Below are 15393 nucleotides of genomic sequence, written 5' to 3'. Positions count from 1 at the left end.
GGAATTTGCATCTGGAAAAGCTGAAACTCTGGGAGAGGCCAATTGTTAACCCACAGGTGGAATTTCATATCCCTTTGTGTCTTTGACTTATCAGCCTCCAATTTATTGCTCACATGAAGATAATTTCATTATCTGGATGCAGAGAGGCAGAAAACAAGGAGGGTATATTAATGTGTTGGTCAAAGTAAATAAGTAGATTATTTTTTGTGATAGGCTAATTGAACTATCATGGCCTCGTGTATCTGAAAAGCTCTTTCCTAAGTTGAATTTACCTGCGGAGTGGTGTTTAGAAACCACCTTTTGGTTTATAGCTCAATCATGGTCCTGCCTCCCTCCCTCAGCTTAACATTCCAGATCAACTGCTCCTGTGTAAGCATTTCTCATACTTAAAGTATGAAACTAGGAAAGATTAATCTTTCTTCCATTCTGAAAATTAATCTTCCACCTTAGGGAAAGATTTATACTTCTGAGTCATAGAAAAGCCAACACCCTCCAGCACTTAGAAACGACATCAGAAGAAGAAAAAGGAATGAAAACAGTGAATCAATTTCCCTTTCCACACAGATCTGAGAGATGAGATAGTTCTCGTGCCTGCCAAGGGGCTTCCGGCTCTGAGAAGTTGAGTCAGCATGCTGCAAATGGTTCTAGATGGTTTGTGGATCACGTGTGGTAGCTAGAAGAAAACTAAACTGGGTCAGGCTAACTTTTGCAAGGTGCCTTAGGATTTTAAGAGCTAAAGGGAAAGTATAACTTAGTTTTGTGCCTCTTGTGATCATCTACGTGACAGTAAATGGTAGCAACATGACCAGGCATACTGCCCTCTGTTGCCTTTTTTAAGTGCCGTTACTATTATAATAAGACTCATGGGTGTGGCATCCATGAGGAGGTGCTGCTCAGATCTCCCTTTAAGAGAGAATCTGCTCGACTGTAGTGATTGTTTCAGTGTGTATATGCATATCAAAATAGCATGTTGTACACCTTAAACATAAACAAAAAAATAAATTTAAAAATGGAAACAACTTTTGAAAAGAGAATCTTTAGTGAGAAGTGTAATTATCTTCCAGCCTGCAACTTTCACAGCTGTGGGGTCCATTACGGCATCCACACCAGGGCCATGCTTGTCCAGAGCTGCTCCCAGCCAGTGATTGAGTGTGGGGAGAGGGGACAAAGGTAGGAGTCTGTTAGAGCTGGGCATGCCTGCTCTGCTGAGAAATCGTTGCTTTGGAAGTCCCAGTTAGCCTAGTCAACACTTCCTCAGAGCTGCCCTGCAGGCTGAAACTCTGCCTGATTCTTCTTTCTTCCTGTTCTCCCTTCACAAATGTGAGACTCGCATCATGGTCTGAGCCTTGCCACACCTGTTCCTGCTCCCTCTCCGTTTATCCTTAACAGGCATCACCCCCTAGTCAGTGTTTTGTATTCCTAATTCCATCTTGTTGTCTGCTTCCTGAAGGACCTGAACAGAGGCAGGTGGGAAGGAGCAGGCCTTTCTTTTCTCACCCCATCTCTAACCTCTCCTCCTCACATTGCGTTAACTTTCCAGCCAGCCACACCTTCCCCCTTAAGCAGCAGCTGTGGCCTTCAGCAGTGTTTACCCTTGGCAGTCACGTGGTCCTTTTGCCATTTACTTTCCCAACAGAAACACCAACCGTAAGCAGATTGGAAACAGCACATGTATCTTTATAAACTGAAAGTAAATATGAAAAGCCGAAGAGGTGCTGAGAGACCAGGGCCAAGTCTGTCCCAACTGAAGATTTGAGGGATGTTATGTGTGTGTGTGTGCGTGCGTGTGTGCATGTATGTGTTTATTATTACTTGGAAGAGGAGGTGGCAGCTATTCCAAAATTAGAAATAACATTTTCCTCATGATTTTGTGAGAGAATGAATACAAATGTATCATCCTACCTTTTCAATTCCATTGCCTACCCCAAAATTACCAGATCACTTAGCAAATAGTAGAACGGATTCATTTGTTCTCTTCTTTTTCCCTCTCTACTTTCATAAATCAGTAAGTCAACAGTTGGCAGGGAAGAAAAGGAGAATAAATATGAGTGAATTGAATAAGCCACAAACTATTCAATCAATGTTTAATCAAGCAATTGTACAATTTACAATGACCATTGTGCTGTTTTAATTTTTCCAAGTAATCTATCCAAGTGATTGTGTCATTTTAATTGCTAAAATGAAAAAGACCTAGGAAATCAAGAAGACAGTGAGTAAAAAGGAACAGCTGGGTGTGACTGAGTCGCCTACTTGGAGGCAAGCAGAAAGATGTAAAGTTTTTGAAAATTCCTTCCACCATTTGATTCTAAGGTCAGAAAGTTAATTTTAAAAATTAAAACACAGTCTTAAATCCTGTCTACTGACACCTGCTAAGTGTAGGGACTCTGTTCACTTTGGCTTGAAACATAAAAGATGGGTTATCTCAGACAAATCTTGTCTACCCCATAGACATTTCATTCTCAGCATGCCAGAAACCTTTCATCCTTTCTCGCTCTCTTTCTCCCTCTCTCTCTTTCTCCTCTCTCTTTTCTTCTCTTTCGCTTCTCTCTCTCTCTCTCTTTCCTTCTCTTCTCTAATTTTCCCAAAGGCTACAAGGAAACCCTATGTGCAGTAGTTTGTTGAATTAGAGGTTACGCCATGGGTACTAACAAATACTTTAAGATTTCTTATCACCTTCAACCTTATCACTCCCAACCCTTCACCAACAAAGGGGGGTAATTCATATTAAATTATCTGGACCAAGTATCATGGCAAATGTGTATACCCTGCCTTCTCAGATTCCTTCCATCTGTGTATGGCCTAAACAGCTGACTGGAACAGTCTTTCATCTTTAATCTAATCAATTAACTTTCCCATGGGAAACAGCCAATGACGCCCAAATCTACGTACCAAACTCTTTCTAGACCCAGGCAGCTCACCACATCTGACATTTAAAAAAAATCAGTAAAAGTGGCTGCTATGAGTCACAAAAGACAAACAGCATTCCTGAAAGAAATGAACACTAGAAGAAACACATTATCACTTGCTTTGGGAACTCTGTAGGTCTCTATAGATCTAAATGGCATTTAGGCCTGAATTCTCTGCATCTCTAGGACACCTTCTATTAGTTTTCTATAAATATAACTATCTCCTCTCAACTTTCTATTGTAACAAATTAGCATCTGAAATACTTCTAACATTTAACATATTCCTTAATATTCTCTTTTTAATTCTCGCCACCAACTTAAAGAGTAGTTAACTATAATTTGCTCTATACCACTAGCTTTCCATTTGGCAAGCCAAGACCTGCATATTACATCACAAGCTAGTGATGTACATGTGTGTGTATGTACACACACATGCACTTACACACACCAAAGCAAAAATACAGTGGCAGAAGAGACTAAGGAAAGAAGATACCACAACTAAATGTAATGTGGGCCCAGGATCAGATGTCCTGGAACAGAAAGAACATTAGTTACAACTAAGGAACTCCAGATAAAGTATGAACTTTAGATAATAATGATGTGACAATATGGACTCATTAAAGGGAAAAATGGACCATAGTGATGCAAGATGTTAACAACAGGGTAAACTGGGAGTCAGGTATATAGAAACTCCACTAAGTTTGTAATCTTTTTGTATATCTAAAAATTCTTCTCTTAAAAAAGCTTCTTAGGGGCTCTGGAAGTGGCTCATGCCTGTAATCCCAGCACTTTGGGAGGCTGAGGCAGGTGGATCACCTGAGGTCAGAAGTTTGAGACCAGCCTGGAAAACATGGTAAAAACCTATCTCTACTAAAAATATAAAAATTAGCCAGATGTGGAGGCACATGCCTGTAATCCCAGCTACTCGGGAGGCTGAGGCAGAAAAATCGCTTGAACCCAGGAGGCAGAGGTTGCAGTGAGCTGAGATTGTGCCACTGCACTTCAGCCTGGGCAACAGAGCAAGACTTCATTTCAAAAAAAGAAAAAAACGCTTCTTAGGACAACAACAGAAAGGTAGTGACTGACATCACAAGGACTGCAGTGACAACCAGGCTTTCTTCATGAGCTCCGTTTCCCCACAACTGTAAAATGCTGATAGTGATGAGTCCCTTTTCGAAGCTCGCAGAGTAAAAAGCTGTTTGATGATGAAGATCACGCACTTGGTGATGTGCACAGAAAAGCAGCTGACTAATGAAATGGGGTGATTGAGCTGAGCCCTGCATCTCGCACTGTTCTCTAATGGGGGTCCAGAGGGAGCCAGTAAAGCTCTCTGTGAAATGTACTCAGAAATCTGAAATGTGTCCAAATCACCAGTTGCCAACTAACCTGCCCAAAATCTGACAGGAAATTCAAACCAGAACGTTTTCCTGTTTTAAGAGCGATGCAGTTTCGTAGCTTCTTTTCTTTTTTTTTTTTCCTCCCCTTAAGAATAACTATGAGTAGGTAATAAAACATTTGAATAAGATGGAAGGAATAGAACTTTGGATAAAATGGCACAAAACCAAACAAATCCCTGGAGCTGAAGAAAATCCTGGCTGTGACAGGAATTCAGGCCTTTCCAATATGTAGCTGAATGAAGCAGACCTCAAAGCCAAATGTATGGGTGTGAAACATTATAAAATGAATGTGCAGGGATGGAAGTGTTCTTGAATGTAAGCTGATTAATTTTCCAAAATGCCGCCAAGCACAGTGTTTCAGGTCAACTGAAGCTTCAGTTGGTGCTGACTCAGGGCTCAAACCAAGAATAATACAGATGTGATATGAGAACTTTCCCTTTTCTGTGATAGGTTTGCTCCTCCCTGAGGTCCATGACACTCCCTCTTTGGATTTTGTGAAAATATCCTGTCTAGCCCCCAGCTTTAGTGGAAGATGGTTCTGATCCTTGAGGGTACTTTTGCCTGAGCCAAGGGAGCATCCTATGTGAATCCAATGCTTCTCAAACCTTTTTTTAGAAGAGGAATTCTTATATGAAAGAATCTTACTTGGGCCCTCCAATATAGAATCAATGAAAATCAGAGCTGTTCCAGATGACAATGGAGAGAGAACACAGAGTCATTTCATTTTATTGACTATATTAATGTATATACACTTATTTTAAGTGCATAAAAGTTTATCGCTTATAGAAACATGCTCAAAAATTTCTCCAATGTTTAGCATTTAGTTGATTGGTACAAAGAAATATATTTTTATTATAAATCATATATAATAATTTTACTTTACATTTGTATAATTGCTAGACATAATTCCTTGTCCCAGGAACCCTCAGAAACTAAAGTGTTCTGAAACAGAGTTAAAGAAGAGAGGAGGGAAATCTCTAAGATGAATACTAGACATGGCAGAAGTTGCCAAGATGACCATTCATCTCCTTTCTTCCTTCCAGGAACAGAGGAATACCACATATTCTCATTGCCCTTGCAGACAATATTAGGGGGATGTGCTTGCATTCTGGCCAATGGTATGTGGGTAGAAATAATACATCTCTCTTCCAGGCCTGGTCTCTAAAAGGTCTTGTGCGATCCTTCCCACCCCCTCATCCTCCCTCTCCCTTATCTGTACACTGGAAAGGAAGGATTACCAGTTGGCAGAATTAGTTACAAGGAAGAAGGAGAACAGATCCCGGAGTTTCTATTTAAATGAGAATAACCCAGGAAAGCCATGTTACCAGTATCACACTATGATGTGAGCAACAAATAAAAATTTCCTGGGTTAAGCCACTGAGATTTGAGAATCTGTTATCACAGCAAGACTCAGTCTATTCTGATTAACACAGAAGTCATGAACTTCTAAAATTTCTTTAATCTCATTTAAACATTTTAAAATGTTGTTTAAAGGATCAATAAACAGCCTGAGTCTCACCAATACTATAGATTCCTTTTTAAATTTATTACCAGCAAACCAAATGAAACAAATGTCAGGAATTTTCTTCAAAGTAACATTTCACTTGCACAATGTTAACAGTTTTCCATCAGTGTGACTATTTAAGTGGATGTCACAGCACAATTAAATGGAGATGGTCGTGGAGGAATTCAGGTTTGATCTCTGATTGTGCTTCAGTTGACGGCAGGATGCTTGACCAGTACTGCAATCACTTTCTTTCTTTTTCTTTTTCTTTTTATTGTACTTTAGGTTCTGGGGTACATGTGCAGATCATGCAAGATTATTGCATAGGTACATTCATGGCAAGGTGGTTTGCTGCCTCCATCCCCCATCACCTATACCTGATATTTCTCTCCACGTTATCCCTCCCCACCCTCCCTCCCACTATCCCTCCCCTAGCCTCCCCCAACAGACCCTGGTGTGTGATGCTCCCCTCTCTGTGTCGACGTGTTCTCATTGTTCAACACCCTCCTATGAATGAGAATATGTAGTGTTTGATTTTCTGTTCTTGTGTCAGTTGGCTGAGAATGATGGTTTCCAGGTTCATCCATGTCCCTACAAAGGACACGGACTCATCGTTTTTTATGGCTGCATAGTATTCCATGGTGTATATGTGCCACATTTTCTGTGTCCAGTCTATCATTGATGGGCATTTGGGTTGGTTCCAGGCCTTTGCTATTGTAAACAGTGCCACGATGAACATGAGTGTGCATGTGTCTTTATAATACAAAGATTTATAGTCCTTTGGGTATATACCCAGTAATGGGATTGCTGGGTCAAATGGAATTTCTATTTCTAGATCATTGAGGAATCGCCACACTGTCTTCCACAATGGTTGAACTAACTTGCACTCTCACCAATACTGTAAAAGTGTTCCTATTTCTCTATATCCTCTCCAGCATCTGTTGTCTCTGAATTTTTTAATGATCACCATTCTAACTGGTGTGAGATGGTACTCAATGTGGTTTTGATTTGCATTTCTCTAATGACCAGTGATGATGAGCATTTTTTCATATGTTTGTTGGCTTCACATATGTCTTCTTTTGAAAAGTGTCTGTTCATATCCTTTGCCCACTTTTGGATGGGTTTGTTTGTTTGTTTGTTTGTTTTTCTTGTAAATCTGTTTTAGTTCTTTGTAGATTCTGGATATTAGCCCTTTGTCAGATGGGTTAATTGCAAAAATTTTTTCCCATTCTGTTGGTTGCCGGTTCACTCTAATGATTGCTTCTTTTGCTGTACAGAAACTCTGAAGTTTAATTAGATCCCTTTTGCCTATTTTGGCTTTTGTTGCCATTGCTTTTTGTGTTTTAGTCATGAAGTCCTTGCCTATGCCTATGTCTTGAATGGGTTTGCCTAGGTTTTCTTCTAGGGCTGTTATGGTGTTAGGTCTTATATTTAAATCCTAAATCCATCTGGGGTTAATTTTAGTGTAAGGTGTCAGGAAAGGGTCCAGTTTCTGCTTTCTGCACATTGCTAGCCAACTTTCCCAATACCATTTATTAAACAGGGATCCTTCCCCCATTGCTTGTTTTTGTCAGGTTTGTCAAAGATTAGATGGTTGTAGATGTGCGGTGTTGCTCCAGAGGCCTCTGTTCTGTTTCATTGGTCTACATCTCTGTTTTGATACCAGTACCATGCTGTTTTGATTACTATTGCCTTGTAGTATAGCTTGAAGTCCAGCAGCATGATGCCACCAGCTTTGTACTTTTTGCTTAGGATTGTTTTGGCTATGCGGGCTCTTTTTTGGCTCCATATGAAGTTTAAAGTGGCTTTTTCCAGTTCTGCAAAGAAGGTCATTGGTAGTTTGATGGGGATACCATTAAATCTATAAATTACTTTGGGAAGTATGGCCATTTTCACAATACTGATTTTTCCTAACCATGAGCATGGAATGTTTCTCCGTCTGTTTGTGTCTTCTCTTATTTCCTTGAGCAGCGGTTCAGAGTTCTCCTTGAAGAGGTCCTTTACCTCCTTTGTTAGCTGTATTCCTAGGTATTTTATTCTCCTTGTAGCAATTGTGAATGCGAATTCACTCTTGATTTGGCTCTCTGTCTGTTATTGGTGTATATGAATGTTTGTGATTTCTGCACATTGATTTTGTATACTGAGACTTAGCTGAAGTTGCTTATCAGCTTAAGGAGAGATTGGGCTGAGACGATGGGGTCTTCTAAATATACAATCATGTCGTATGCGAAAAGAGACAATTTGACTTCCTCCTTTCCTAATTGAATACCCTTTATTTCTTTTTCTTTCCTGATTGCTCTGGCTAAAACTTCCAATACTATATTGAATAAGAGTGGTGAGAGAGGGGATATCTCCAGTGATCCCACAGAAATACAAACTACCATCAGAGATTACTACAAACAACTCTATGCACATAAACCAGTAAACCTGAAAGAAATAGATAAATTCCTGGACACTTGCACCCTTCCAAGTGTAAACCAGGAAGAAGTTGAAACCCTGAATAGACCAATAATAAGGGCTGAAGATGAGGTAGCAATTTATAGCCTACCAACCAAAAAAGTCTAGGTCCAGACGGGTTCACAGCCGAATTCTACCAGACATACAAACAGGAGCTGGTACCATTCCTTCAGAAACTATTCCAAACAATACAAAAAGAGGGAACCCTCCCCAACTCATTTTATGAGACCAACATCATCCTGATACCAAAACCTGGCAGAGACTCATCAAAAAAAGAAAACTTCAGGCCAATGTCCATGATGAACATAGATGCAAAAATCTTCAATAAAATACTGGCAAACCGATTGAAACAGCACATCAAAAAGCTTATCCATCACGATCAAGTAGGCTTCATCCCGGGGATGCAAGGCTGGTTCAACATATGCAAGTCTATAAACATAATCCACCACATAAACCTAACCAAAGACAAAAACCACATGATTATCTCAATAGATGCAGAGAAGGCCTTCGACAAAATTCAACAGCCCTTTATGCTAAAAACTCTCAATAAACTAGGTATCGAGGGAACGTATCACAAAATAATAAAAGCTATTTATGACAAACCCACGGCCAATATCATACTGAATGGGCAAAAACTGGAAGCATTCCCTTTGTAATCTGCAATCACTTTCTTACATGGTCCAAATGTTTGAAGAGCATGAACAATGAACAAATTTCTCTTCTGGAAAAATTAGATTTAAAAATACAATTAAATATTTTTTCTATAAAATCCTAAAGAATCCTCCATAATCATAAATGTGATGCTGAGACCAACAAGATTTATTTTTGCAGCCATGACTGTTATCATTTTATATTTTATAAATTTCCACTGGAATATTAGTACAGTATTCTTCCTTTCTGGTGACCAAATGAGTAAACGCTGCTTTACAGCAGACATTGCTTTCACTTTCTGAAGAGTGGCTTCCACTAAAATCTCAACAATACAGGCATAAGAAAGGCAAAGGAGAAGGTGTGAAGACTTGGTTCACCTACCTGGTGTGAACTATCTTCACATCATGAAAAGAGTCACAAATGTACAAACCCAAATGGAGACACATTCCCTTCCTCCTTCCTGTCATGCCAAGGCTGAGTTTCATTTTCAAATATCAACCAGACAGATGCAAAAGGAAAGTAAACAAAGGCATTTTAATACCTCGAAACCACAGTTTTCTTTTCTGTAAAATGGAGGTAATCAAATACAGCATCAGTTGCATACATGAAATTAGTTAAGAGTCATAGACTTTTGGATGGACCTGGAATAGCTTTTAGAGACTTTGTTGCTAGTCTGTTTTACATTGCTGATAAAGACCTACCTAAGACTGAGAAATTTACAAAAGAAAGAGGATTATTGGACTTGCAGTTCCATATGGCTGGGGAGGCCTCACAATCATAGTGGAAGGCAAGAAGAAGTAAGTCACATCTTATGTGGATGGCAACAGGCAGAGAGAGAGAGCTTATTCAGAAAAACTCCCATTTTTTTTTTAAACCATCAGATCTCGTGAGACTTACTCCCTATCATGAGAACAGCATGGGAAAGACCCACCCCCATGATGTAATTCTCTCCCACTGGGTCCCTCCCACAACACGTGGGAATTGTGGGAGCTACAAGATGAGATTTGGGTGGGGACACAGAGCCAAACCATATGACATGGGGTTTTTAGAGAGGACGGGGATCCCACACTCCTCCAATGATAACAGCTCCATATTTGTCTGTTCAATACATGGGATTCTGCTTTCAGTTTCATCTTAAAGGAAGGTTCTGACACCTTTTAAAACTAAGACTTATGTTCAAACTCCAGGCCTGCCACTTATAAGACTTGGACAAGTTAGTTAACCTGGTCTACTCTCACATTCTTCATTATAAGATGGGGTTGAATATAAACACTGGTCCCCAAACATAAGAAGGCTAGTGTGAGGAAGAGATTATCAAGTAAGATGACAGATATGTCAGCACTATGTAAACATAAAGTGTCATAGAAACAAAGTGCTATCTTAGCATTATTTATTGTATAATTCTGGCAGTTTGCGTATGGCATTGGCACTGGAAATAGATGAAAAAAATAGCTAGGTGAAGATAGGCATAGGAAATTCCAGATTGATGTCAGTCAGCATGTATTCTCTCTACATGGTGCCCCATGGAGATGAGCAATGCAGGGGCCCAGATAAGTCCAGGCACAATGCTGCATCATCTCTGACCCAGCCTTTCTGACACAGGGGCTTAGCTGTGGGGAAGTGAGCACATAGGTTGCATGGTATGAATGCTTGCATCCCTTATAAAGAAGACTGAGGGAGCTTTGCCCCTTTTGCTATGTAAGGATCCAGCAAGACGACTCCATCTATAAGGAATGGGCCCTCACCAGACACTAAAACCTGCCTGCACCTTGATCTTGGACATCCCAGCCTCTAGAAGTGTGATAAACACATTTCTGTTGTTTATAAATTACCCAATCTGTGGTATTTTGTTGTAGCTGCCCAAACAGACTAAGACATGGGTGAATTTAAATAGCTGCACCATTGTGAGCACATGAGGCAATTTTGATAGGGGAAAACTATTTTCTAGTGGTGGTTATGGGGTCCTCCAGCTCAAGAAGGTGCATCTAAGTTCTTATCCTGGCAAGGAGTTAGGAGCAAGAAGAGTAACTTGGACTATGACAGGTGGGAACAATGTGCTGTGGCAGCAGCTGGACAAAGGCATCCTTCATGCTGCCTGGTTCCACCACAATAACAGGTCTCCAGCCATGGTGGCAGCAATAGCCACATGGTGGATATTTCTGAAATATCTCATCTCCCAGACTGAGTCCTCTAGCCTGAAAGAGAAGATTCTGGGTTCCCACTCCAATAAAAGCACAAGACTGGAGCAACCACCTTGTGGCTGGACTAAATGTTTAGGGTTCTTATATAGGAGGAAACATTCTGGTAATGAACAATGTTTGTGCAATAGTGGGATAAGACTCAGAGTCCTTTTAATTTAAATATTTAAAGAGATGTGACTTTATTATATTCAGGATGGTGAAGTACACAACAAGTGCAAATATAAAGATATCTTCCTATTCCAAAAGGAGATATTTATAAAGCTTATTGACATAATCTTTCATGCTAACCAGCAAATAAAATTCACTTGAGGCTGGGTGCAGTGGCTCACACCTGTAATCCCAGCACTTTGGGAGGCTAAGGTGGGTGGATCATGAGGTCAGGAGTTCAAGACCAGCTTGGCCAAGATGGTGAAACCCCATCTCTACTAAAAATACAAAAATCAGCCTGGCATGGTGGCGGGCACCTGTAATCCCAGCTACTCGGGAGGCTGAGGCAGAGAATTACTTGAACCCGGAAGGCAGAGGTTGAAGTGAGCTGAGATCACACCATTGCACTCCAGCATGGACGACAGAGTGAGACTCCGTGAAATATATATATATATATATATATATACACACACACACACACACACACATACACACACACACACACTTGAGATGAATTAGGTCCATTTAACATTTATTTATTAATAATGTTAGTGCAAGGTATTATGCTCTTTGCTAGGTATATAAAGATGAATAATACATGTTTCCTATTCATGAGAAGCTGATGGTCCCTGGCCACCATCTGACTACTGGGAATGTTTATCACTGGTATCACCTGGCCAAAATACTTTGTCCAAGGTTTTTCACCAATTCATGAGGCAAGCCTCTGAATGACATTGTTTTTAACAGATTCAACAAGTATTGTCATAATGGCAACATGATGCCAACCATGGTAAAAAGTGGAACCAACATCACGTCCTTGCTTGTTAGTGAGGTACTTTGGTAAAACCAAAGGTTCTATTAGTCTTGCCTCACTTTCTCTTTCAAGTAAAGCAGCTTCAGTACTGGATGAGAGGGAAGCCATGGGCATAAGATAGATTCTAGATCAAGGAGATACATTTTAATTCTAAAGTTGAGTGTCCTTGTCACTGGCTGGTAGAGGTAGGATGGGTGACAGCTTTCTTTCTTACTTCCTTCCCTTTGGGTCAGGTGTTTACAACCTGGAGTTCTGAGAATTCTGAGCTTCCTAGGGCCATATACAATATTGTATGGGGGTGGGAGATATTTTATTGAGACATTAACGTCTGCCTTAATTAGTTTTTGTCTTTAGATGAGTAAAAGGGCAATTTCTCCCTTCCTCCTTCTAGGGAGATAGCTGTGCTTCACTTTTCAGTGCTCTTTGGACTCAGTCCTGCCCTGGAGACCACCTCTATCCACTTCTTTGCTGGAGGCAGAGGGCAGACATGGAATTACCCTAGAAGAGGGAAGACAAAGGGAATATGGCTGGTTTGTGGGGGTGAGATAGCTTTGTGAAGCTACTGTGGGGTAGTTCCTGAAAACAGATCTTGGATAGAAACTGAGGGGAGAGGTGCTATCCATGTAGATCTGGTAGTGGGGCTCACACAGAGTATAGCAGAGGTATCAAGGCCTCATCTAAGAGTGAGTGTGTGCCTCCTGCAGATGCACCTGGAGAGTCTGAACGCTACTGCTGCAGTCTGGAGGCTGAGCAAAGATCCCTGAGCAGAACCATACATTGTCAACAGCACCCCTGAGTGAAGAACAAAAACCCTGAGAGTATGGAACTGAAATTCTGTGGCCCTTCCCAGCATTTCTGGACCAGGTTTCCTGTATGATCTCAAGTGAAGAATGAGGAAGAATGAGAAAAGCCCTCCTTGGATTTCTCAACCACCTGGTGAGTGGAAAGCTGAGTCAGATATGATTTGCAAAAATCAAGGATGAGACTTGTCTTACACTTCCAAGACTGTGGAGCAAATGCAAACCAGTTACAGGCCTGTGCACGTTTTTGTTGCTGTTTTTTGAGACAAGGTTTCACTCTGCTGCCCAGGTTGGAGTGGAGTGGCACAATCATAGCTCACTGCAGCCTTGAACTCCTAGGCTCAAGTGATCCTCCTGCCTCAGCCTCTCAAAGTGCTGGAATTACAGGCATGAGCCACTGTGCCTAGCAGTACTCATTTTTTTGAAAAAGGAAAACTGCTCAGTCCTTTTATCAGATAATTAAAGGTATCTATGACCTAAAACGGGTTAAAAGCCCCCACTTCGGGAGATAGAGGGTGTTTTTACGTTGGGATCCCTGAGATGTGGATTTGGGATTTGTGAGCAAGTGATTTATTAAGACTCCTTCTCAAAACTACCATTTGACCCAGCAATCCCATTACTGAGTTTATACCCAGAAGAATATAAAGCATTCTACCATAAGGACACATGCATGCAAATGTTCGTTGCAGCACTGTTTACACTAGCAAAGACATGGAAGCAACCTAAATGCCAATCAATGACAGACTGGATAAAGAAAATGTGGTACATATAAACCATGGAGTGCAGCCATAAAAAAGAACAATATCATGTCTTTTGTGGGAACATGGATGGAGCTGGAGGCTATCATCCCTTAGCAAGCTAACACAGGAACAGAAAACCAAATATCGCATGTTCTCACTTATAAGCAGCAGCTAAATTATAAGAACTTATGAACACAAAGAAGGAAACAACAGACATTGGAGTCTACTTGAGAGGCGAGGGTGGGAGGAGGGAGAGGAACAGAAAAGATAACTATTGGGTATTAAGCGTAATATCTGAGTGATGAAATATTATGTACAACAAACCCCTGTGATACCTGTTTATCCATGTTACAAACCTCACATGTACCCCCAACCCTAAAATAAAAATTAAGGTCAGGGAGGCTGGCAGGAAGAGGAGGAAGCCAAGCAAGAGTGTCATTGTAGGCAAGTCCTACGGAGGGTAGCCTTGGCCTGATCCTGCAGGGGACCTCTGGAGTGTAAGTTATGCCTCCAAGTTGTACCAGAGGCCAGAAAAGCAAGAGCACTGGGCTTTCATACCTACCTCACTTGTAGGCCATTCACCAAGGCCACAGCAGGGTATAGAGAATAAATGTCTAGGTGCTTTGGCTGGATGGGCTCTCCGCACAGGCCCTGGTATCCTGAAAGCAGTTCTCCGAAAAGCTTCAGAAGCTGTGAGTAGAAATAAATGCACAGCAAAGGGGTAAATTAGTGTATACAAAAATGGTAACGAAGAAGAGATCGGCCAGGTGCAGTGGCTCATGCCTATAATCTCAGCACCTTGGGCGGCTGAGGCGGGAAGATCACCTGAGGTCAGAAGTTTGAGACCAGCCTGACCAACATGGCGAAACCCTGTCTCTACTAAAAATACAAAACAGCCTGGTATGGTGGCGGGCACCTGTAATCCCAGCTACTCAGGGGACTGAGGCAGGAGAATCGCTTGAACCCCAGAGGCAGAGGCTGCAGTGAGCTGAGATCATACCACTGTATTCCAGCCTGGGCGACAGAGTGAGACTCTGTTTCAAAGAAAAAGAAAAAAAGATCTTTGGAGATCTAATCAGGAGCACCGATGTCATCCACTGCTCCCCCTGAAAGGAGGTGTTCTTAAAAATGCAATTGCAACTGGAGAGCCAGGGATTTGACGCCCCAAGCATAGCCATGAGGACGCTAAGGAAAGAGAAAATCTAACAGAGAGCGAGGCCTAGAAGAGGGAGACTAAGTGTGTTATAAGGAGAGCACAAATCTAGCACAAATGTGTCCATTAGTCCAGTGGATCTGCTCCTGGTCCATCAGGAAAATGTCTCCTCACCAGACATCAGTTATCCCTGTTCTAAAAGTCTGTTGGGCTTTCCCACCACTCAGAGCTTCCCAGTGTCTGTTCATTTCTTCATTCGAGTCCCAGCCTCTGGTTATTTTTTATTGGGCCTTGCCTCGCCTGCCTCTGCCTACTCACAGCCCCTTCTCTAGCATCTCTCTCTTCCCAAGTCACTTTATCAGTATCTTTTTCTTCTATAATGTAGAGAAACATATTCATTTTTGTTTCAGTCCTAGCCCAGTCAAGCTATGCCCAGTAGGTCTCATTTCCATTACCACACATGCCCATATAGGGTGTGTTCTGAAGCAAAGGCAGTTCTCTTCTTGCATCTGCAGTTGGCATTTCATGTGACTTTTCCCCGCCTTTTATATACAGTATATATAAATATATATGTAATAGGTGCATACACATACTCATGCATATGGAAACTGAGGCCCAGAGAG

At 41.3% G+C, this 15393-nt stretch overlaps 2 long non-coding RNA genes across 4 annotated transcripts in view; one reads left to right on the top strand and one right to left on the bottom strand.

The window, feature by feature from the left end:
- Positions 1-15393, bottom strand: part of LOC135269673 (uncharacterized) — a 49035-nt gene that overhangs the window by 20866 nt on the left and 12776 nt on the right. The gene's annotated exons all lie outside the window — the stretch shown is intronic.
- LOC135269672 (uncharacterized) overlaps positions 12797-15393 on the top strand; it is a 53238-nt gene continuing 50641 nt past the window's right edge. Inside the window, exon 1 of the long non-coding RNA XR_010337918.1 lies at positions 12797-13013. This is a non-coding gene — a long non-coding RNA (uncharacterized LOC135269672). The remainder of the gene's footprint in view (positions 13014-15393) is intronic.

This window comes from Aotus nancymaae, unplaced genomic scaffold (genome assembly GCF_030222135.1).
Source record: "Aotus nancymaae isolate 86718 unplaced genomic scaffold, 86718_ANA_hifiasm-v0.15.2.pri h1tg000057l, whole genome shotgun sequence".
Taxonomy (NCBI): domain Eukaryota; kingdom Metazoa; phylum Chordata; class Mammalia; order Primates; family Aotidae; genus Aotus; species Aotus nancymaae.
This window is presented reverse-complemented; position numbering and strand designations above follow the sequence as displayed.